The 26,256-nt window shown below is 44.2% G+C and overlaps 1 protein-coding gene across 1 annotated transcript in view; it reads right to left on the reverse strand.

The window, feature by feature from the left end:
* FNDC3B (fibronectin type III domain containing 3B) overlaps positions 1-25,807 on the reverse strand; it is a 186,403-nt gene extending 160,596 nt beyond the window's left edge. Inside the window, exon 1 of the mRNA XM_054639573.2 lies at positions 25,482-25,807. The gene's annotated coding sequence lies outside the window, so the exon portion shown is untranslated. The remainder of the gene's footprint in view (positions 1-25,481) is intronic.
* Positions 25,808-26,256: the final 449 nt, after the last annotated feature.

Here is a 26,256-nt window from a genome sequence, read left to right on the forward strand (position 1 = left end):
CTATCTTTCATAAATATAAAGCATTTTACCACCACATGCCCTGACAGCCTTCGCATTTTATTGGACATGCATCTCACTTTGCCTACTGCAAGAAAAATTCATAGAAATCCTGATGGAGCAAAGACTGTTACACTGAGTCGAGGTCAAATATAGTATATATGCATATAAATAAATCTGAAAAATTCAATGTGGCTTGACAGCAGCTTTTCTTTGACAGTGGAGGCAGAAAGATCAGAATATCAGCAAATGCTGGAGTTTGCCTGCAGCGTTCTGACCACATTAGCACAGGACTTAAGCAAGGAAAAAAGCTTTCCCAGTCAAATTTAGTTGTGCTCAATTTTACCTGAATGATATAACTGACACATGACCCAACAAGATTTTACTCCCAGGGAGCTCTATCGAGGCATATTCAGTTTGTGTGAATAAGCTGGAACACCCAGGTGTTATCACCGAAAGTACGGCACAATCTCAACTCTTTAATATTTACATTCTGACCCAGTTCAGTCACATTTTGGCAGCACAGAGCCCACAGAGATACCCACCTTAACAATACAGTACACAGTCAATCAGTGGCAAACACCTACCCATTAACACCAGTTGTTCTCCCAGAGATTCAAGCAGATTACATTTGTTCCCCACTTTCTAAGGGGAGGACACTTTGTCATCATTTAACATGTCAATATCTGGTTTAAAAAATAAGTAAAACTGATATTATTCTCTACCTACACCATGGCATATTACTCTTGGGCCAGGGGAGGAAGATGACATGTCTATGCAACAATTTTTATAAATATTCCCCAAAGTAATAGACCCATGTTGAAAAAAAAAAGCACTCCCACTCTCTCTCTCATGTGAACATATTCCTCCTCCCATTTCTCTCTCTAGTCCCTAATCATACCTCCAGGTTGGTACAGAAGAACAGCCTGGATGTTCAGGGGAGCTTTAACCTGCTGGTGAGAACATGAGCAGTGGTGCATACTGCAGACAAACCCACAAAACCCAACACCTGTTCAGCACCTCATCCTCCTCCTGGTGCTCACTAAGGAAATTCCCTCATCCTTAATGAATTTGGACTATTTTTTCCCATCACCACAGATGCAACATCAACAGTTTGATTTTTCTCTAATCTTGCTCTATGTTCTCAGGTGCTGCTGCACCAAGCCCTGCTATGAAAAATCCAAATCACAGACTGCCCCTCACCATCCCACAGGTGCCAGAGGTACCTTACAGCTCACAGAGGCTGCTAGAGCACAACACATCTAAGTCAGTGCTACAGCTCTGCACAAAGTCATCACTATGCACCACAGTTTTAAATACTCACACGTTAGTACTGGGAAATTCAGCACAACTACCAGCTGCTTTACCCTCAGCACCCTCTCTATTCAAGGAAGGGCAGAACAAGATTTATTATTGTTTCCATCAGAACCTCAACTTGTTGCAACTTTTGTCTTTAAATCTGAAGCTGAAGAGATGCTCTGATTTTCCCTCTTCTCATGGATATACATTAGTGGTATAGAAATCTCCAAAGAGTACTTGGTCTAAACTAACAGATGAGCCACCCATACTCATCTAAATGGAGCAGATTATAACATGTTTATTATTAAGAACATTTGAAGGTACACTAGTCTTTAAGGCTTTTTTTAACACTTCTTGAATTGATCAAATTAAGGAAAGTCACTCTGTTACTAGTAATTTACTTCTTATGACAAATAGTAGTGGGTTGAGCCTCCTACCAGTAGACAGAGTACTTAGGCTAATAATAAACAAATAAAAAGCAGTTGTACAATCCCTGACTGCATTCTGCTTACAGCATAAATACTGAAGCATCACTGAGGATTAAGAATTCCCGAAGATTAACAGAAAGCTGATTTCAAAAAATGCAGAAATGTGGAGGCATCTAACATCACAGACACTCAGCTGATGAGCCAGCAGGATTTTTAGACCAGCTAAGAGATTGGAATTTCACTCTCAGAAGGCACCATTCCCTCCAGGAAGAATCAGTATAGGAAAAGAAATGTAGTGCAGTAAAACATTATACACCAGCTGTCAGACCTGAAACTGATACTGTAACAGGGATCTACATTTGTCATCAAGTTACTCAGTCACTGGCAAACTGGTAATGTGGAACTACAGCAAGTGAGTTCCCCATCCCAAATAGAAATAGCTATGCCAGACAAAGGATAAAGTCTTTATTTTAGGCACTTATGTTAAAATCAGTGCAGCACATAGTAAAACGCAAGGTAGAGGTCACAAAGATTCTTTAAAGCATTAATTCAAGAAACCTAATCAGTGGCAAGAACATGCAGAACAGGTGCACAGAAATCACAGCTGGTTCCAAACTGCAGCATCTCCAGTGCAACCAAAACCAAACCAAGGTGGGTTCTGCTCAGTACAACAGTGTCAGGCCACTCTCCATCAATGCAATACATCTGGAACTACTTTTGCAGCTTCCCTTGGCAATTTTATCTCCTGTGGGCTTCATTCAGGGTCCTGCTCTTCCCATATCTAATCACAGCAGTTTGCTATCACAGGTCAAAAGGTACATACATATAGACACAAATATACACCTTCATCTACATAATGGGTACAAATACCTCCATTTATCCTAAGACCCTTGGAATGCTTTAAGCCGTGTTCAGAAATAAGCAAGTTCAAAGAACTGCTAAAGCAGCCGAGAAAAATCTCGAATTCTCCCTCTCCTTTTCCCTGGATTTAACCTGCTACCAAATCCCGTGTGTCCTTGAGCCCTGACTCCCTGCACGCCCGCATGCCAGAGCCTTAGCGCGTTCCAGGGAGCACAGCTCCTGCCACTGGCACATACCAAGGATTCCAGATCATTTTTGCATCACAACTAAAACGTTCTCATCAACTCGGATTTCTGTTATAACACATTACTCCGGCCTCAAAAAGTGCAATCTCAGCATGGTGTAAGGTCAGTTTTCTTTCTCTAAACCTTCTCTTGGGTGCTGGGGGTGCAGGGAGAATGGGTTAAATTTAACACACACCATAATCCTCATGTTTCCAAAACCAAATTCCAGCTACAAACCTTAAGAATGCCACACACTTCCCAAATTCTTTTCTCTTTTTATTAGCACGGGGATGATAGGAACAGGGTACTTCACTAATAATGCCTCACCTCTTCATTACACTGCCTTCCTCCCACAAATTTTACTGAATTGCCAAATACACGTTGCTAAGTTTGAGAAACTTACAGGAAAATGAATCCTTTATGAAAATACTCGTTGCTAAAAACACAAACAGGAAAATAGACGGTAAACAATAAATTCTCATTGTATTTAATAGCTGAAGGTCTTTGTTCACAACAGCTACCCCAGAACACACAGCCACATTCATGGGATCGAGTGAATTCTATCTGAAGTTTACAGAAGGAAGCATATACAAACAGCCTCACAAAGGTATTTTCCTAGCAGGAAGCCACAAGCACTTCTCTGCTGCTCCGGCCCCGCCGTCAATGGAGGAGCTGTGGTAGCAGTGCTAAACACACTCTGCTTTCACTGTGGGATTAACCCTATCACAAATCACCAATGAAATCTGCTTTATGATTTAGGCTTTAATTCATTAACCAACACAAAGGTAAAACATGCAACAGAGCCTGGTGGAAGTCAGTGGCAAGAGCTTTGCTCTGGCTATCCCTGTCCCAAGGCTCAGCCCTCTTTGGGATTAAATACTATTTTCATCAACAGTGCTCAAAAGTCTCCTTTTTATAAGGAGCTAGTGGTTAATTGCTGTACATTGTTGACAGCAATAAATAGAATTCACTGACTATTCCATGTGCAACTGGGCATGCTGGTGGTTTACCACTACATAAGGGGTGTGTGTTTTTCTGTTATCCAAAGATTATCTCGTCACTTAAGATGGGAAAATTAGGAGCTCATCTTCTGACACATACAAGTTTCCCTCCCCCACTTCCATTTTGTGGATTTTTTGGCAATAATATTGTTGAAAAATAAATTCTTGAGGACAGGAAACATCCTGAGCAAAGGATATCCAGCTTTATGACACTTGAAATGTTGCGCATTCCTGCCGATCTGTCACTGCCCAGGCCAGCTGCTGGCATGTGAGAGGGTGTGCAACGCCTTGGGGTGGCCAGGACAGGCCTCCCCCTGCATATTCCCCCCAGGATTCCAGCATCACAGCTTTGGATAGACCAGCTCCTTCAGATTTCCTCAAGATTTCCCTTTTCTGTGTACTCAACCCCAGCCGTCTCCATGGCCCAAAGAGATGTGATACGATGCAGCTTTCCAAGCACCACTGGCTATCAGGAGCACATCCTCCCCCCAAAGTCTCCTGATAAGATGCTTTAAAGTATGCCCACAACCCTCATCTTAATGGCCTAATCTGATGTAGGTGGCTTGCCCTCTCAGAGATCCCCTCGTTTAATTTCCTCAACAACTGCACTCCACAAAAGCAAACATCCTGTCCCACTTCCAGAGCCAGATCCCAGTTGTGGCAGGCAGCTGCCAGCAGCACAGGCACCAGGAGAGCTGGGACAAACACCACAGATCCAGTTCATGCTGGGGAGCTCCACCAGCTGTCCTGTTACAGAGCCAGTTCACCCACTGGAATGGGGCAGAAGTTATGGTAATGGACAGGTTGTTGTAAAAGAAAGTTGGACAGCTTTTCAAGCATCCCACCCCTAAACCAGCATCCTCATGAGACCAGTTAGGGACTGAACAAACACATTGTTAACTGGACTTCGGTGGGCAACAGCAACTGTACAGAAATCCCAAGCTTTTAATGAAGTCACCTTAATTAAACAACATAGATACTGAGGATAATCACACCATCACCTGCTGAGCAACTCTTCCCTGCCTGACCACCTGTAAGCTCCATGAAATAATATCAAAGTTGATGATTCACATCTAACATCTTCGCAGTAGTCAGTAGCTCACATCTCATAACCAAAGGCAGACAAATCTTTACAATTGCCCACTAAATCAGGATTCAATCCCTTTAAGGCACTCTGACACTTCAGTAGCTTTCTGTCCCTTCCTATGAAGAGAACAGGCAACATCCCAAGCTAAATGCAAAGGAGCAGCTGAGGTAGAGCCAAGGCTGCCACCTCTGGAATGAGGGCATCTGTTCCACAGGGAAAAAAAGAGAAAGCATTTCAAGAAATAAAAGCACTAATTCTGACAGCAGAAAACTGCAGCCATGACATTTGGACCTTTCTAAAATACATTTCTCTAAAAGTTTTTAAGTGCCACTTATTCTTTTAATAGGCATCCAAATCCAGCCTCAATAATAAAACACACTTCTCTTTACATCTTCCCTATTCTCTGTTTAAGTATCTCTTCTTTACAAGAACATCAAATCACTGTGGTTTTACTGGAGACAACAAGGGGCTAATGCTCCTGTAGAAGACCTCAAAGCCAGCTACCATTTTTAGTATGCCAAAAATGATGGAACTTCTTGGAGTGTTCCAATACAGCCTTAGCCAAAGGATATTCTCATTCCAATTAATTACACTTACAATACCTGAAAAGTTCATGGGTAGAGGAGATCCATTCCAAGGGAAGGTCCCTGTGCTCTGGCCCTGGTGTCAGCACATGGACACGGAGGTACTGACTCTCAAAACTCCATCTTAGGGCAACGCTCAACTCCACACCCAATGACCCCCAAAACATCCAGCAAATGCTGCCCACAAGCACCTGGACACCAACCTTGACACAGGTGTAAGTATATTCAAGGGAGTTTGACTAACTGAGACCAAATATAAACATATAGATAAAGTTTTAAACAGCAGCATGGGATAGAAGAGAGAAATCATGACTTTCACAAGAGATACCACCTGCCCCTCTTCTCGTGGCAGAGCACACCTAAAGATATTTACTTGACTATGGCCACAGTTTTCATAAAAGCAAGTATTTCCTTTGAAAAGCAGTTCCACAGAGAGAAATATGTATGTTGTCTGAACACCACATGCTTGGACACACTCGGGCTTCAGTCAGCACTGGAGCAACAAAAGTTTAATTGTAATGTTTCTCATTTCTGTTGGCTTCCCCTTGTTAGCTGGCACAGGTTAGAGCCTACTCGGTGCCTCACATCAATAACTGATGTTCAAAGTAAAATGCAAGAAAAGGACATCTTGATCTGCTCACAAGCACAGAGCAAGCACTTTATAATAAAGTCATGTTGATTCCGGAACACTCAGTGCCTGGGGGAAATTTGCTTCTAGAAGTATTGTGCTCAAATGTTTTACAGTCCCAGCAATGCCCACAATCAAAATTTACTCCCAGCCAGCAGAGAGCATCACAACTGCCCTTCCACCTCATGACAGGTGGAGCTTGCTGGTTTCTCCAGGCACAACTCACAGTGTTGGATTCACAACACCTTTGGGTCTCTGCTCTGAGATCACCTTCCTATCCCACCACCAACCCTCCAAACTTCACCAAACTAGTGGGTCTGAACATTTAAAAGTTGAAATCAAGACATTTCCAAGGGCAAGTAGCTACATCAGACACTGCCAACAAGCTCTGACTAGACTGCAGGAGCAAGGAAGGGATTTTGGAGAGCACAGTGTCTGCTCTGACACATCTGCCCACGGGGCACAAAAAGAATAGAGCCAACTATGTAAGCAGAGAAATCTTTGTCCTTAGGTGACACTGAGGCAATCTACACATGCCAAAATCGCTGTGCAATTAGTATGTTCTTAATTCTGTACCCTTAGAGAAGTGTACTTAACCAAATGAAAACAACGTAATGCAAAATAAAGCAACCCAAGTAACTAATTAGCTAAAAAGATGTAGAATGGAAGCAAAATGAAGTGTCTAATTATATAACTTCAGTTCAAGTGTACAACACACTACAGACCTATTAAAAAATCATACCACTTGCTAATTTAATCTAAACAATCCAACTAAACACCACTGCTGAGTAAAACTGAAAAGAAAAAGTTAGGAAAGTAACAAAATGGTAAAAGTCCTTTTAGTGAATTTCACAGAAATCTTTTTAGTCTATTGAAGTTAAATTACAAACCTGAACCAAATTCACAAGATTCAAAGCCTCCTTCAAGACAATTTTATGCAACACAATTCATTTGAAGACATTATATCAAAAAAAAACTGAGGCATTTTGAGGTTTTCTCCCATATCCACAGAAACTGTCCTGAATACTCAGCACTTACTCTCACAGCAGCATCTCAATCTGCAAAGTCATTAAGCCTCTTGAGAAATTGGACAGGTAATAATTCATCAGGGGATAATTTCTTTCAAAACCTTCATCCCCATTACTGCATTTCTTTGCCACTCAAACACACTCCAGCACTGACATTCTCAGTCATGATTGTACAATCTAAACACGAGCCATCCAAGCTGATCAGATGACTGACAACTTTAACAGCTTAAAAAACATTAAGTGTTTTAGGGATAGGTATCTTGAAAACAATGAAGCTCTGCTGATATGCATCAGAGAAAAAGGCCACCTACATGCCTGTCAAATTCCCATTTTTGTTCTAACCTGAGCAACCATTACAGAAAACAAGCATCTCCAGGAAAGTGAGGGAAATAAAACAGGTAATGGAGCATTTCAGAGGATATAAAGTCCCCTCAGACATTTGTCCAAATTCAGTTCCATAGACACTAACTGCCAAATACAATGAACATTTCTGAAGTTTGTTTATGATAAGCTGGCTTTAGTTGTTTTAATTATATGTCACCATCACTACTTCAGCAGCAACACTTAGCATCCCAAATCCTCCCAGGTGCCCCGGAAATAGCACCAGCACATTCTGCAGAGAAATGTAGCATTTGAAAATACAATGGAAATATGTCTTTCCTTTCAAAATCAAATCAATTGTTATAAAAATTAAGGCTTTTTCAGTACAGTATACTAAGTTCAGTAAAATTCAGTAATTGAGTAGGAATGCAGGAATTTAATTGAATCAGATGGACTCGGGGGTCTCTCTCATTAGGAGTAAAATAGGTTGGATATCAGTATTTGCCAAGGTATTATCAGCAGTTTCATTAAAATTAATAAAGGTTGAAAGATTGGGCTTTTTTGAGTTGTCTTAAGTAAAATAATTGTCAATTTAAAGAAATTTTAAGGAAGGCTTTAGAAAACCATTTTGAGAAATACTCAAGAAGCCTTAAGCTGTACTCATCATGCAAGTTCCCATCAAGCCACATTAACAGTCCTCTAAAAAACAGAATTAACCAAAAAGATGCTTGGAATTCCTTCTGCATTACACAGACCTTCCCATCTGCAGTCTGGCATCCCAGCCCTCTCTCATGCCTGCACTGAGATCCTTCAGGCAGCCTTGGGCAGACCAAGGCCAGTCCCCCAGGATGTGACCAGGAGCAGTGAGGGCACAGCAGCCCTGGCGTGGGTGACCCTGTGCACCCCAGCTGAGCCAGTGCTGCAAGGGCAGACCTCCACACACACACACAGAGGGAAACACCACCCAGAGCGACATTCTTGGGTGGAAAAACCAAACAGATCTCATTAATTGTTGCTCCAGATCTCAGCGCTCTTTTTTTTGGTTTTGGATGTGTCCCAGTAGCTGAGTTTTCCAGCCAGAATATTAAAGGATATGTTAATAATCCAGTAGTTCTTTCTACCACCTGGAATCCAAGACACACCTCTGAGGTACCTGTTACCTTTCAGTCAGCCATTCATACTTTGGAATTCCAGCGTTAGAGTTGTGCCTGCACTTCAAAGCTTGCTATCCCTTCCCCCATAAGGACAGGAGTGAAAGAGCCCTGGACAAGCACTTCAAGTCAAACACACCCTTTGCTATTTCAGGCTCCAACATAAGCAGATTACAGCTCAGCTGTGTCCTGTCTGAACTTTTGTTTCTCTCTTGCCAATGCTGCACTAATTATCCCTGAGAAAAGACAGGCTTTAATTAACAAGCAATGACCAACTTTTATCTATAAACTCTTTCTTCCCATCCAAGTTCTGCCTCTAAGTAGCTATTAAACACCAAGTTTTAGCAGTGAGTAATTAGGAGATATTCTTACCACAGTTAATGCAGAATTCAAACAAAGCAGGAGATGCAGGTCATGGGAGCTGCCAGGGATGCCCTGTCCATGGGAGAAGCCAAGATGAAGCCCTGTCCCTTTTTACAGAGCCAGGCTCAATGTGCTCTTGCTGCACACACTGTCACAGCCAGGCTGGGTGGCTGCTACCCAGTGCAACCTGCTTTGCAGTGAGGAAATATGAAAAAGCACAGATCCCTGCCTCAAGCTGTTGAGAGGAGAAAGGGAAGATCTTTCTTGATGCCCTTTCCTACAGGGAATGTGCCAGCCCATCTCTTCAAACATGAGAAACGAGAGCAGAGACAGCTTCAAAGGAGGGAAAATTAGTTCTTGGGACAGGTAGCTAAAAGGAGAACATGTAATTTAAATGAAAACCAGGTAGTTGAGCTGGTTTGTTTAACTGGCACATCACCTGCTAAGGAGCACTACACAACCCAGGGCAAGCTGCCCCACACACACACAGAGCAGAGCAGAGCCCTGAGGAGCACCTGCAGCACTCCTGCACTTCTCTTAACCCTTCTCCTTCAGCACGGGAGGTGGTGCTCAGGGAGAACAACCACTGACACTGACTTCAAACAGCACCAGTCCTAAAAGACTAAAGGCAAAGCCCAATGCACTTTATGTCCATTTAACAAGGGTGGTTCCTCTCTGCCGTCCACTCCAGCAGGAACATCCCTGCCTGCTGGGGAGCACAGTGAGGCAGCAGGCACAGGAGGAGCCCCAGGACACACTGTGCCCCACTCAGGTACAGCAGGAGCCTCACTGGACCCTCACTGCCTGTGCCAGGATGCCTTCACCCAGCAGCAGGGAGAGATTCAAGGCTGACTTCCAGAGCAGCCCAGGGAGTTTGACTCACTAAGCCAAAACAAGAATAAAGGGAGTGAGAGGCAGGACTGACCTTTCAGTAGCAGCACCAACTCAGGGCTGTGTCATCAGAGCACAGACTCACACTCTGATGTGCATCAGTAGTATTGCACTTACTGATAGGCACATGGAGTTGGATCTCAGCAGCTTCTTAATATCATTTTGTTTAACTACTTGAACTATTCCGCAAAGTTCTGTACAGCAAACACTTGTGAAACCATTTCCTTCCCCCACTGACGACAGCACTTAGAGAATTATTTGATTTACACCACAAAGGGAATTCAAACATAGCTCAAGAGCAAACAAAACTTCCTGCACCGTACACACTCAACCTATATAAGATGTGTGGAAAAAATCTCAGTGTTTTATTGTCCTTGTGACTTGTGTGCACTCAATACCCAACAGCTGCAAGTTTCATCTTCGCAGAGCCAGTCAGAATCATCCCATGAGAACTTCTGAGTTGCCACAGCAATCAAATGTTATTAGAGGGAGATTAATTGGAGTCAGCACATGCAGTTTAGGTTTAATACAACAAATGCTAATTTCCCAAACTGATGAGAACTGAGGGGAAAAACAGACTCAAAAAACTTTATCTACAACTGTAAGCTCTTTTTTGTTTTTCCAGAAAAGACAACTTGAAAAATTTTGATTCCCTTGTTTGAGAAAGAGGGACACTTCAACTAAAATCCTATCCTGATGCCATGGTAAGAAGACAAAAATATAATGCAGCATAAGAAAGGGTAAAAGAGAGAAGCTAAGAATAGCCAGTGAAAGTAGTACAAAAATTTGGTAAGTGAAACCAAGGCTAAAGTCAAGACCAGTCAGACAAAGAAAAATAACCATGACTTGCAAGAAAACAGAAAACAAGTTGCATTCTAAAACAAACTAAGGAGGACTGAACTCCAATAGCAGCATAACCCCACTGCAAAACAGAAGTGAAAATAGGGCTAATGATGAAGGGGAAAAGAATTTAATGGATTCTTCTGTTCGGTATTTGGAAGAGCTAGAAAATGCACTTGTTGACTTACCCCAGTGGGCAAGTCAGCCCCAAAATGTTTCAATCAAGTTTTGATTTGAGCCTTTAAAGAAATGCCTGAGCTACTGCCAACAACAGGACACACTGATGCAGAGGGATGGAGCAGAGAGAGACTGTGTCAACCATGGACCAGCAGCTGAGAGGGAAACAGGTTGCTCAGTGCAATTACATCCCATTAGTAAGACACAGCTTTCAGATAAAACAATCAAAAGTCAATGAAGGATTCCAGTGATAAGGAATGCAAAGATAGGAACATAATCAGAATTGTGATTCTCTATAAAACAGGCCCTGTCAAACAAATCCAAGTGCGCTCTCGGCTGAGATTACACCTCCGGTTGGAGAGATAGCTGTGTTAGCACATGTGTGTTCTTTAGCCAGCCTCTGACTTGGTACCACACAACACTGATAAAAGAGCCCACTCTGCACAATCAACATGAAATATCTCCAGTGTAGCAAGAGCTGGCCAGCCAAGTGACCACAGATTAATGTGTGAGCTGGTAACACCGTGTGCCCCACTGCCCAGCACACGGCACAGCAGCCCTCTCAAAGGGCTGGCATTTTCATGTGCTCCCAGGCCAACAAGGACTGGACATTAAAGAACAGGAGCAGAAGCAGGAGCCAGGTAAATCAGAATTGGGCACAACATTAGAAATGAAAACCCAAAGATTAGCTACTGAAGTAGATGGAATCAGCCAGGGGAAGTGAGTAGTATTCCCTCTTCTTATGGAAATACGACTTCATGCACCCACCAGAAATACAAATTACAAGTCAGCCAAGATAACTTTATCCTTTCTAAAAAAGAACTACAACCTTACTAAATCAGGTGTAGGCTGTACTGCTTACTGACAATTGTATTAGTTTGCAGAGACCTAGCTGGCAATTGTGGGGGAACTGTCCTTGCCCCACTACCCACAGCAAGTCAGCCTTGTACAAGGGCTTCCTACAGATCCAATATGCTGAGCAGAAGGCAAGTAGTTATTGCCCTCTTGCCAAGGAAACCTCCCCTGGGAGGGGCTTTCAGAGGTAGGAACTGCACACAGGCACTTGTCAAGAGCTGCCTTGGGGAGGGAAACCCCCACACATGTGCAGAGCACTAATAAGATTTCTAGTCCAGCCTCAACTGAAACAAGGCCCAAACAAAGTATCTCCAGTATTTTCACCTCTGTGTCTTGTTTTCTCAGCTGCAAAATGGGGATAATGAAACACATCACTTCTGTTAGTGCCCTGGTCTCTTCCAAGGGAAGAAGAACCAGCATACTGGTTATTCACCAGTGTTTATTTAATGATTTCTTACTAAAATTGACAGCCTGCCCTGGCCAGTAACACTAATTATCACTTCATGGGATCTGTTTGACTGTCCACATAAAAAACTACTGCTTTACACTGCAAGTTTTTTCATATTGACCTTCCTAAATCAGGAAATGCTTAGCAGTTTGTGGGTGAGACTGAAACTAAACCATACTACCCAGCCAGCATTAAATAAAGCCCCACTGATCACTTCTGCTGCGCTCCTGGCCCTGCCAACCTGCTCAGGGATGCTCCCTCTGCCCCATTCCCAGCCAGGTCCTTCCAGTCAGCTCCTGGCCTCCCACCAGCACTTTCACCCCTGGAAGCTGAGTTAGTTCTTGCTGCCCATGTTAACTTTTCCCTTGCCACAGTAGGCTGAAATCCCACTGGAACAATAAAAATCAACTCCAACATACTTTGCACCAACACAAGTGGCCACAACGCGAGATGCTGTTCCCAGTTGCTTCATTAACTCCCCAGTCAGAGTAGTTTTAAAAAAAAACAAAACAAAACAAAAAAACCAAACCAACAAAAGCCACTTTTAAGTGCACTGGCTTATTGTGATGTTTAATTAGCACCAGGATTTCAGATAGTGCACACCCATGGCCCCAGAAGGGGGTGAAGGGAGTACGTGTGCGCGCTTGTGAAACCATTGTTCCTCCGTCAAATACAGCTCATCCTCCAGCCCATCCGAGTTCCCAGCTGCCCAGTCACACAACTTTTAAAAGTTCAACAGCTGGGTGTTTTATAACCCTGGAGAACTCCCAAGCCAATCCTTACGTCGCTGGCAGGGAGCCCTGGCCAAAGGCTGGGGACCCCACGGGGAGCGCTCAGGGCTTCACCTTCCTGACAAAGGCAAAGTCCACGCTCACAGCCCAGCACAGGCAAGGCAAAGTCCACACTCCCACACCCAGCACAGTGTTTTGTAAGCAGCAAATGACAGAGCCATTGGGCAGTGGCTGGGATCCAGGACCTGCAACCATCTGCAAGTTTGCTTGGCTTTTGTTTCACTTTCCAGCGCTGATGGATGGAAACAAGCTCCCAGTTCTTCTGAATTAGCATAAAGACAATTAAAACAACTTGTACCCCCCAAGCAGCTCAGGAAAAAGCACAGCACAAGCTTAGACAAGAGTGTGGATAATATATTTCAGTTAAACCTGCCTCTAAAACAAAAAATTCCACCCCAAGCCAAAATCTCAGTTGTATCACAGAAGACACCTTTGTCAACAAGTTCCTGTGAATCCTGTTGCAGAGGAAAAGGCTCAGATGAAAGTCTGCAGGACTCACTGCATCCTCCTCTCTCTAAAGAAACATTAACTTCTGACACAAAAGCATTTCTGCTGGGAAAGGGGAACACCATAGGTCAGTATTCAAGAAATTTCAGTGTAGCTACCAAGCAATTAGCTGGATAATACCTTCTCTACATGCTTTTTTCCTTTTCCAGAGTCCTGGTACTAGCAGACCTAGCAATTTGCTGGTTTTACAGGCACTTGTGAAGTTGCAGATGACCAAATTTAAATTTTCCTTTCCTTATCACGTAAAGTATTTCTACCTTGGCATTGCACATTTGTTCACTGATTTCACTTTTTTAAAAAACATTTACCTTGTAGTTCAGTACAGCTGCCATCTTCTACCAGCACACAAATTCAGGCATTTTAAAATATTTAAATTCACATTTGTATAAGCCTGACATTGTTAATTCTTTTCCCCCTAGGACAAAGTGTAAACAAAAGTTTATCTTGCATTCTGATTTTGCTTTGAAGCCTGTGATTATCTGAAGAATTAACATACTCTTTCCTAGAGATTATCCTTGGTAAAGTTTTGGATACAAACCTCTCCACTTTGATAAGTGATCCACCACTTCTGGAAAGCACCTTTGTTGTTTGACCTGATGTTCAAAGCTCTTTGAAAGCCACCCATCTCCTTTCCTGGAACCATGTTACATCAGGACCTTCTACCAGTAAAAGTAGCAGGACATGAAAGTGAAATTCCACCAGGATTGCAGCCATACTGAAGCTGCACCACCATTATTGTACAGCTCTGCACATGCACAACTTCAGGGGCAAGCAGACTTGAAAAGAAGTTGAAGTTGAGTGCCAATTCATTAAGAAATAAGGATTAGATTATAAATTTTGCACCTGCACTGAATGCCTACAGTACTTTCGTCAGATGACATTCCAGGTTCTCTGTTCTCCCGCTTCCTTGAAATCCATCTGCCACTTGTATGCTCCTTATTCACATATGGGAATATCACAGGCACATATTCTTTAACAGCCTTGCATTAAGCCCTGTAGATTAGAAGTACTGAGGTATTTCTGCATGCCCTAAGTTGGCTCCTGTTTAGATAGCTGGGCTGGGTTTGGACTAAGCTGCTCAATCAAATTCTAAAGTTTTTATTTATTGACATCTTGCGTCCACACGTTCATCTGCCAGCACTGGCTTTTAGCTTAAACAGTCCTGTATGCATTCCATGTTTACCTCTCTGATGGATTTAGAGATAGTAAAGTTCATTGGAACTTCTTTCCTGTTAAATATTTCTTCATCTCATCTTACGAGAAAGGCTTTCCACACTTCCAGTCATGCTTGTAACCCGTGCCTGTAACTCTACCACTTCCAATTTACCCATCTTTCACTAACATAGGTGATCAGAAAGCATACACTTTCCAAAACAAATCCCAGAAGGACTTGCAAAATACTGTTAATCTCCCTTCCCATCTCTATTAGAGGCAAAATAAGATTCCCCCCTTGGGTGGATACCTTTCTTCGTGGCTGTATAACCACTATCAGACCACGTTCACACTCTGGTTGAGCAGTTGCACAACAAAGTCTCCACATCTGCTCAAAGAAACTTCACTGCTAATATTGATCACAAAGGTCAGGAAGAGCTGCTGTTGGCAGAAAAACAAAGAAAACCTTTGTCTAACATACTAGAATAGATAAAAAAGGTATTTATCTGTTTCTTCTTTCCAACTGTGTATGATGAGAGAAGAGTTGTTGCTTCCCCTTCCCATCTGCCAAATCCTTTCATTAATGCACAAGTCAAATATTGCAAAACATTTTCTGAGAAAAGTAGGGATATGAAAAAATACTAAATCAGTGATACTTTATACAGTATGCAGCCAACATAAAATACTCACTGAAGAACCAGTCAAATCTTCTTTGAAAATTTTAAGGAAAAGTTTTCTTCATGTGAATCACCTACACTTTGCTTACCGCTCCCTCAAATTGTCTTGCACTTGCCAGGCAATAGGAGCAGGAGGAGGAACAGTCCAGGGAGCACAGGCAGGACCTCACTGCACCCCTGCCCCAGCAGAGAGAAACCTCCTGCCCAGCCAGCCATCCTGGGGGAACCCTTCAGGGAACCAGCAGACACAGTTACATCTCACTTGCTCCACAGAGCCAGGACACTTAAAAAAAATAAAATCTACGTATCCATAATAATGGAAAATAACTCTTCCAAGGACAGAAGAGGAGGGAAGCTGACAGATCCAATCCGCCATCCCCGTACGCTTTCTAACTCGAACCCAAGTCCTCTGCCTGCCATGTGAGGTTATCCAGGCAGCAGGCCAAGGCTTTGCTTTTCCCTCCCGAGTGCAAGGACACATCTCCCGCTGCCACGTGGCTCAGCAGAGCAGGGAGCAGCACCTCATCCCAGCCAGCACTGCCCACAGCCCTGCAGCTGCAGCTCCACCGCGGCACTGGGCGAGCCAGGCTGGGTCAGATCTGCTCAGAGGTGCTCTTATCACTGTCCAAGTGAACTCAATCACATAAGAGGGCGTTATTGTATTTCCTTGTGCTTCATTGTGAGAGAACGTCATGGAACCTTAAATTATAGCAGGGCCAATAATAATACACTTGGTCAACTTGCAAACTGATCCAGTCAATACTATTTTCCACGTCTTCACATGTCCCTATTTTCTCTGTCCCAATTCTCACATTTCACTCGCCTTCCTCCCCTTGCACTAACCCATACACTGAAATCAATACACTGTAGTCTAGAAAAACCTAACAAAGGAAAAAGGGAATAGAGAAATTAGGATTTAGTAAGACAGATCAGAAAGATATTCAGATGTGCTAGCAAGGCCAGGACTGGAATAGTCTAGAAGCTCTGAGAAACTGAAAAAACTTTTCACAGCAACATTTTGAGCATAATATCATCCTGTCTGACTGCATGATCGCAAAATGCCAAAAGGAAGTGAAACCGTTGATGTCTAACTTCAGAGTTTTAGATCCACAAATATTGCCTTTACAGTAACATAGCAGCTCTCACACATCCACTGAAGCAACCTATTCAGAGGCACATAAAAATTCAAGTGTAGCCACCTCGTTCCTTACACAGATTGTGGTTACAGAAGTATCTGAATTACTTGACTCTTTCGTTTTACCCAGAAGCCAGAAGTGGCTGCTGTGGAAGAGATCAGAGATCCTTTTGGTTGCACTCGGCAGAATTGCCTAATTTCCACCACATCACCATTTCCTGCCCACTGAACAAGGCAGCTGGAACAGCTGGACGAGCACATCCAGCCCTGCTAACCCAGAGAGGAAAGGGTAAAGATAAAACACCACACACACGAGAGCTCGCAGGGAGAAGACACTTAAATTGGGTAACAAGACAATTCTGTTCTGTTCCTCATCTCCTCACAGTCGTGGGCGTACAGTGCCCTGACTGCTGCTCACAGTGCTCACTGACCCGAGGAACAGCCTTCAAGGCAACAAAAAGTTTGCACTGCATGCCTAACAAAGTCACAGAGGATGTTTATGTTTTGTGCAGTCACTAAAAGCACCGCTGAACTTAACAAGCAATAATAAAGATCTGTTAGAGCAGCATATGGAGTTGCAAAAATAAACATGTGCGGAGCAGAATGAAACAAGTTAATTTCACCACCAGCTGACACACAAGGAACAAGGATTAAGGCTCAGATCATAGACTCATGAATGGTTTGGGGTGAAAGGCACATAAAGACCATGTAGTTCCAACCCTCTGCCACAGGCAGGGACACCTTCCACTATCCCAGGCTGCTCCAAGCCCTGTCCATGCTGGCCTTGGACACCTCCAGGGATGGGGCGGCCACAGCTTCTCTGGGCAGCCTGTGCCAGTCTCACCACCCTCATATGAAAAGATTTCTTCCCAATATCTAAGCTAAATCTATCCTTTCAGTCACTATTCTCCACTTTTACATCAAACTCTACAGAACTTTTGCTTTGTGGAAAAATCTCAGAATTCCTCTTTAGCCATAAGATTTCTTGTGCATTGGTTATGGTCAGCTAAGAATAATGTAACCTGCATGTTAAGTACCAGGTAAGAGTGTGACCCTAGACCTTCCTGAACCAAAATTGGTGCCTATGATCTAGTACTAAAATGCTCAATGAACTTTATTTAACTTCTTGGCATGCTGGCAACAGCTGCCCAATAGTCCACAACAGACATCTAACAAGACATTATCTGGGTCTCTGGTGAAATCCATAGGATATTTCTTACTCCTGAACATGACATTATTACCTCACCAACATCTAAGTTAACCACAATGGGAAATACAAAGTCATTTTGCTTTGGTCCTTTAAGGTTTCTCTTTGTTGACTTCTGTTGTTTTGAGGTCCTGCTGAACTCAAATGTAATTTAGTTTTATAACAAATAAACCAAAAGGACAACATACAAATAGGAAGTTACACAAGGAAACACCATGGGAATGAAACACCTACCTGCTTAAGTGCAAGCAAAACACAGAAGTATCAGAAAACCAGGCTTCACTTCTGCTTATTCTGGGTGTTCTATCAGTATTAAGAGACCAGGCAGGTATCTACAGCAGCCAAAATAACAAACTTCTCATTACAGAACAGCAAGAAATTGACAGTCAAACAAACTGACTTATAAACATACAAACTTACACCCTGAAACACCATAAAATTAACCCTTTATCCTCAGAACATCCAACATACATTTCCTACAAGTACAAAAGGAGGTTGAACTGTTCAGAGTAGAGCTGACAACCTGCAGGGTCACAGTGCACACAGAGAGCAGGGGTCAGTCTTTTGGCTACAGAGTCATTTTCAACTGATCCAGAAATATAAGTGTTGTTTCACTCCACAATTCCTACAGGGGATTATCTGTGACACTGTGACATTTTCTCTGCTCCTCCAAGCCACGTAAGGTCACTCATTTAAAAGGAGACAACATATGTACATGTTCAGACATCAACACAGACATCGTGAAGCACCACTTAACTATGATTTATACTGAATTTAGATGTTTTTTTCACCATCCCTTTCTCTTTTCCATAACACCACCAACTTTCTGCAGCTCGTCCTGCTTCTGGGTTACTCTTCAAGCCTAAGTTCTCCACAGATCATGTGCAGTTTAACTCCTTCCACCACTCCCACCTCTTAAACATGACAGCCAAAACATGAGGCCACCTCACTACACCAATCCCTCTTTTCCTTCCTTATAATAACACCCTTGCCAACCAAACCAGGAAACTTCTGACCCATTCCTCAGGACCAGCCTTTGAAGATGGATTTTCCCTCCTTGTATGGCTGGCTGGGACTTGCACCATCAACAATGCCTCATCCTGTGATCCAAGGAGCAGCACGTGTGGTCCTGTCAGACCAGGCCACTTCAACTCCATGAAGCACACGAGGACCACACACCACAGCCTTCCTGGGTCACCTGCACCCACCTTGGGGCCAAGACACGGCCACCTGGGCTGCAGGGCTGGGCACACCCCAGGGCACACGGGGATGGACACATTCCCCACGTCCACACGCCTGCGCTTCCAGTCACGCAAAGGCCGCACGTCACAGCCAGCGCACGAACTCAAAGCAAAGAGGACAGAAGGGAATGCAGTGTTCCACCACAAACACAGATCTGCTGCCCCTCCCTCACCCACATCTGAAGCATTCAAGAAAAGCCAGCTAAGAGCTAACACTGTGCCAAATTAAGTATTGTGTCTCTGGCTGCCCAGTTCCCCAGACTCGGGGATTGTCAGAGGGGTTGCTCAAGAGGAACACTGCTCCTGTGACCAAATGCTGCACCCCAAGCCTCCAGCCTGGAGCACAAGAGCAGAAGAAACCTCACTGCATGGCTAAGGATCACCTTTAAAAGCTTTGCAACCAACAGAATACAAATCATACTGAGAGATAACAGAAGGAAAACCCTACTGTAGTATCAAGAATCACAGGTGGCTAATGAATAAGTATGTTAAAGAAAGGATGGGCAAGTGGGACACAGAGAAAAGCAGACCTTGGAATAAAAAAAAACCAAAAAAAAAACAAACCCTCACTAAAGCAGAAGCCAATTCCATAAAAATCCAGAGTAAGAAATGGTTGTTTTCTTTCATTTGCTTTTCTTTGAGCTGCCACAGCTCCTAACACTTGCCAGCATTCGAAAATAAAGACTTTTTGCTCTCCCCTCCCCAAGGCAGGCTTTGAGAACAAATTTCCTAGTTAACCTGCCAAAGCAGAAGATGTGATAGCAGCTGAACATCCCTCTGCCCTGCTCAGGGGATGACTCAGTGGAAATCAGCCCTCAAGAAACGTGTTGCCATCCTTCAGACAATGCAACCAAATAGGAGCAAATTCTTCACCTTAAAAGTCAAGCCATCCAAGGTAGCCACAGTTCAACAGAGGACTGTATAACAATATAGGGCTGTATAACAGAGGATCACTGACATGTTTTGAGGGAAATCTGCAGCTTATTTTCAACCCCTTTTTTCAATTTTTAATACTGTTAATAAAAAAATATATCTCCTAACAAGACTATAAAATCATTTCCTCAGAGCTTTAGAGTAGTACAAGAGAACAGGACCTGAGTGTGTTCTAAGCAAAGTGAAGTAAGAACTGGTGAAAACAAGACCAACATCACAACTGTTCAAGCTAAACACATCCCTCAAAGTCAAACACCAGTTACCATCTGCTACAAGAACAGAAGAACACACAAGCATGTATGCAACTAGGTCCCAAATTTGCATCCAGTTCAAATATACCTAGAAGAATCAGGTACATGGTATATTCCAATTTGACTTGTCACAAAAGGAGGAACTTTTTCCACTTCAACATAAGCCATTATTCCTGATACTTTAACATCATATGAAAGACAAAATACTGAGTCCCCCAGTAAAGTAACACCCTTCATGGAGTCAGTCAAGCCAAAGCTGTGTCCTTGCTTTTCAAATTCACCATTTCCATCAGTACTTATAGACAAAGAAAAAAAAAAACCACACTATTCAGGCATTACAGACCCCAAAATATTCCACAAGCTCTGCAGTTCTCACTGGGTCTCTTCTGCTCTGTTAATTCATTCTAATGAAGTGATGCTTCTGGTTGCCACACATTTGCTAGTAACAAGACACTGAAGGCAATTTTTTCCCTTCTGTGAGTTGACATCACATGAGTCCACAAAAAACACAGGCTGACCAGAAGGAAACCTACCCAGTGCTCTCATTATCCACAAATGCTTTCATCCTTTTTTCTCCGCTGCATTATTCCACATCAATAAATAAATGAGGAGCAGAGCAATACGTAGCACTGAGACCCAGATCAGTTCAAGTGTCTGCAAGCATAAGGTCACTTATGTTACCTGAATTGTCATTGAATAGGGACATACTTCTACAGCAAAGACAAGTTACAAAGTGGAATGAATTCTTTCAGCTAACTAACCATACACTAAAGGAAAATGGTAAGGCCATCCTGAAACAAATCAGGACAACTCTCTACTCCCACGCTGCTTCTGCTATCAAGGTCCAAAATAATCACTCCATCTTACTTCACTACAGTTCTGGGTTTGACTAAAGAATTGTGAATAAATATTGGGGGCAAAAGAGAACACGGGGATATAGGTTATAAACACTGGCTTTTTGTTAGTGGGTGATGGAAAATGGGGAGCAACCATGTAAAACTGACACAGCTGCACAAAGGCCCAGAGAACCTACAAACTAAGAGCAGACTGGTTTTGCTAGTTCAGATTAAAAGCATGGGGAAATCTGTCCACAACATCTCAAGCATCTCTGAGGGTGGCAAGGGTCATGTAAAATTGTTGTTTATTGAAGTTTTTATTAGCCTCTTGAAAGGAATTTCTTTCTCTCTTTCCAAAGAATTCCATATGAAGCATTCCTGGAAGCATGAAGTAGATGTTTAAATACATGTATACACACATTCTATTATTAGAGTCCTTTGCAAGGACCTAATAATAGAGAAGTCCATAACTATGTATAAGGCAATGATAAGAGACCAGGATGTAAAGCATGTTTTAAGGAATTTGCATTGCTTCCACAGAATTGCAGTACACTAACTCAACACAGAAAAACCAGACAGGCTTATCACCTTCATCTCCAGAGAATTCAAGTGTTTGCTCTCAGTTATTCTAAATCTAAAAAATAACAAGATCAACAAAAACAACGGCAGAAACTCCTCTCCTGAATCCATCTTGTCATTGCACTGAGTATCTTATAGAATGAGGAGCAGATGCCAGAACAAGCAAATGCCACATATTAGTATTAGCTATAGTTTCGTCCTCTCAAAAAAAGAAGTTATAAAATATGTATTTCATTACTTAGGAATTGTTTATTGCTTCATATTACAAAACTAACACCATACATAGCTGCAGTTTACTAAACAGAGCATCCACACAGCAATTTTCAGTATATCACCATTATAAACTGTCACCATTAGAAAAACAAATAGAGAGTGTTTCTTTTGCTGTTGGCTTTCTGTCTGTTATCTGCTAACAAACACTACAATTTACTTGTAAACAAAGGATTCCTCAGATGAAACAGAAAGCATATCACTGGAGAAGCCCTGCATTTTAACCTCTAAGCTCAAGGAAACCCATCCTTTTCCCAATTAAAAGAACCACAAACATTTGCTCCAAGCTGCACTACCTGGGACCTCCAGGGAATATTCCTGCTCGAGAACAGACTTTAACACAGACGACGTTTTTCTTGTGTACTTGCTCAACAGCACCGTCATTTTTCATCCAGAGCAAAGCACAGATTTAACATCCACAGCAGCATTTCTGAAAGGCAACTCATCTCTCCAACACTGGTGCAAATTCCACAATAAATCACATTTAATTAGTTTGTGCTTTTTTCTTTTTTTTTTTTTTCCTGGCTGTCTGGAATCCAACAGCCAGCAGGCTTCCAACTTTAATTTTGCAAAGAGGTGCTTAGAATAAACTGATAAAAACGCCAACCACCACGTCCCCACTGGAAGCTGTTTGGAGTTATCTGCTCGCTGACATACCAGCATTCCTGCCTGTAGATGGCTTTTCACCGCTGTGTATCCAGCGGCTCCTATTTCCACTGCCTTGTTTGAAGAACTTCCCTCTTCCCACATACCTTCCATCTCCAGGGACAGATCACACAGGGACACTAAACCTTGGCCGTAAACAACACGGGTTTTGATACTGCTGTTTCCAAAGGATCCTCCACCACTCAGCAGTGCAGAGACAATCACTGAGGCACAAATCCTCGGGGCAACGCTTGAGAAACTTTGTCTCGCCAGTATTTTGCACAGCTGAGATTTACATAGGGCTCTGCTGGCTTCTTCTGCTATTTATTTTATTTGCTGTACACCAAAGGCTACTGCAAACAAATGGAATTTCGATAACTTGTGGCATGTTGCTCAAAACAATTCCAGTGACATTATTTCCAGACTTTAAACCCAACATCCTCAGGGACTGACAGGATGCTGTCCCAGCGTGTCCCAAACTGCCACCCCAAGTGCTCCAAAGAGATCACTCCATCTCCCCCCATGTCTTTTCTTTGGAGGGAAGTGGCAGACTACAGTGCAGAAAAAAAGCACTGTGGAGAGTAATTTGTTTGATTCAGGTGTTTTCAGGCTCTGGGCCTTGTATTTAATTACATGTACTTAGTAGGCATTTATCCTCACACTACAAATATTTATTCATACTGTAAACGTTGGTTCTGACAACCTACGTTTTTGAGGGAAAAAGTCAATTATACTTATTAGAAAGTTCATGAATACAACCACACACATGCAGAAGTTTGCTGCATGATCTGTACATATTTTCTTGAACAGATTTATGAACTGAAGAAGTTTGACTGCTCTTAACTGCTTCTCTTTCTCAGAGGATATAAAGAAAACTATAAAGTGAGGAGGAAAAAACCCCAAATTCTCTCCTAAGAAACAGGTATGATGCAGAAAACTTCTTTTAGTTCCCTGAATATGACACGTAGGAAAAAAAGTGCCAGGATAAACACATTTCAGATTGGAAGTTACAAACTTTTCTGAGACTAAAGATAAAATACTTGCAGTATGGAGTTACAGCTCTGAGCTTCTTGGCTATAGCAAAATATCAGCTTATTTTGGCTGCTAGCTACCTTCATTTCTTATCCTTTGGCCAACTATAGGCTAACAGTATGAAAAAACCCTCTCATTGCTATCCCAGCAGCGACCTCAAACCCAAACCAGATGAGTCCCAAAGGCACAAAATTTTGAAAAAGAAAAAAAATAAGTAAAATATATCACCTTCCACACAGACTCATCTCTGAACTACATTGTAAGCATGAAGTAGCTAAAAGATACCGAAGAACAATACACGATACTTCTGGGGCAGCAGACGTTTCTGCCACAGCAGGGTCCCAATACAACCACAAATCACAACAGCTTTGAAATTAACGAGAGGGAACCACAGAAGTGCTGAAGATTAAGAGAAAAGCACTAACAGACCGCTTCTGTGTGAGACCCGAAATGACCCCGGGAATTCGGCCAAGAATCATTTTCTTACTGGTAGCACCGGCAGCGACTGCTGAGAAAGACACACGGGCCGTAGGTGAACGGGGCAAGAGGAGCATGATGCTTCCACTCAGGAGGCAGCCCTCGGCCATTCCTGAGGTTCATGGAAGCCATGCCTTGATCTGGATTCCCAGCCAAGCACACATTGTGTCATCCGTGTCCAGACCAGCCGCTCCCCATCAGAACAAAGCGCAGACCCAGACCAGGACAGGCACTGCCAGGCCTGGCACTCCCAAACTCTTTTAAGCAAGCTCTGCTGCTGCAAAAGAAAAAGGTTGAGAAAGAGTGCTCTACGCTTAAAAAATCTGTGGAAGTTTGAAATGCCATTACCTAGCACATTGTTAAACTCGAGTCAGACTGGTTTGGCACCTTTCAGGAACGCACTGTGTGTTCTGCAGGGTAAGCGGTTAAGGGATACAGCAGCTGTGGTTAGGGCACAGGTAACTGGGATATGGGAATCCTGTTCTCACAGACCCAGCACGGGGTCTGAATGGCAAACAAAAAAATCCAAAATAAAAAACACCAACAAGGAACCCTAGTCTCCCTATATCTCAGGTCCCCCCCCACCCCGAGATGGGGTAACTACCCCTTTAAGGCCAGTACTTTTATACACTCAAAGGACACAAAGAAATGCAAATGAAATACAAAATTACTAATATGGAGAGAGGCAGGCTTGCCCCGCGCCTTCTATTCTACAAATATAGATGGGATAAATGGTTCGTTACATTTAACTCCAAGCCGCACTACCTCCGCCAAAACCTTATTTAAATAGAACATTTCTGAGAACCGGGAAGGGGGGGATGCAGCTGTGGTCTTAACCTAAGAGAGGTTAAGCTTTTAAAAAGGGTTGTTCTTTTTTACTCCGTCTGCTGGTCGCATGCCATGTTAAAAAGGTGTCTGGCAAGCAAAAATAAAAAGTTTCCAGGGCTTTCCTTCCCCAAGCCGCCTCTGCCAGGAGCCCGGCGGGGAGGACGGGGCCAAGAGCAGACGGTCGCGCCTTTCTCCCAGCTTTTTCTCCAACATGCCCTCTGGATCCCGACGTTCTGGAGGCGGAGGAGCCCCCGGTTCCTCCACCTGCCCGCAGCCCCAGCCGGGCAGGAGGCTGCGGAGCGGGGCGCGGCTCGGGGGGTGCCGCGGGCAGGCGCCCCGCACACACCCGCGGTGCCCGCGGCCCCCGCCGGCACCGACCGCTCCCGCACTTCTCCTCCGGGAGCCGCAGCGGGCGGGGAGGGCGGTGGCGATGACAGCGGCCGGGCCGGCCGCCCCCAGGGACAGCCGGGCGGTGCTGGAGCGCCCGTCCCGCCGCCAGCCCCGAGCGCGGCCGCTCCCGCCCGCCCGCCGGGCGCTCCCCGCGGCGGACGGAGCCGGCGGAGCGGGCAGAGAAACTTTCCACCGAGTGCGGCCGCGTCCCGCCGCCGAACAAAAGAGCCGGGACCCGGAGAAGAGCCGCGGGGCGGGGGACGCGGCTGCCCGGCGCTCGGAGCGCAGCGGAGCCGCGGGGCTCCCCGCCCGGCACCCGTCTGCCCGCAGCGCCGCCGCGTCCTTACCTGCGGGAGGGCGGTGCGGGGCGGCGAGTCCCGGTTAGCTGGAGCGAGTGCCGGGAGGGCTCGGCGGGGATTCCGCCATGTCAGTGATGTCGGCACCACATGGGGCCCCGGCCGGCCCACGCTACCGCGCACTCTGGAGTAGCGGCTCCCGCCGAAAAGGCGGCCGAGGCGGGCGTGGGACGCCGGCCAGCCCCGCTGCCGCTCCGCCCCGCGCCGCCGGGGCGGGCGCTCCGTGAGGGGCGGGCACCGGGCGGGCACGGCGCCCGGCCCCTTCGGCCCGAGCCGCTCCGGTTCCCGTTCCGCCCCGTCCGCCCGCCGCGATCCGCTCGTCGTTCCTTAGAATCGCGGAATAATAGAGTTAGAGAATCGTGAAGGTTGAAGATGAGCCAGTCCAGCCGCCCAGCCAGCAGCACCGCTATAACCCCTAAACAGCATCGCCCAGCGGCAGCTCCAGACGCCTCTTTAACACCTCCAGGGGTAGTGACTCCACCTCCCCCCTTTTCAGTGTCAGTTCACCCTAAAAGTAAAACATTTGTTTCTAATGTCTAATCTGAATCTCCCCTCTCTCAGCTTTAGGCTGTTTTCCTCTCACTGCAGGTGCAGGAGAAAAGAGCATCTGGCTACAATCTCCTTTCAGGGACTTGTAGAAAGGGATGAGCTCTCACCTGATCCTCTTCTTCTCCATATTAAACAAGCTCTCCTCCAGCTGTTCCTCATAAGATATGTTTTGTAGACCCTTAACTTACTGCCAAATATCACCCTTAGATCGCACATC

The sequence above is a fragment of the Agelaius phoeniceus genome, chromosome 10 (assembly GCF_051311805.1).
Source record: "Agelaius phoeniceus isolate bAgePho1 chromosome 10, bAgePho1.hap1, whole genome shotgun sequence".
Lineage (NCBI taxonomy): Eukaryota > Metazoa > Chordata > Aves > Passeriformes > Icteridae > Agelaius > Agelaius phoeniceus.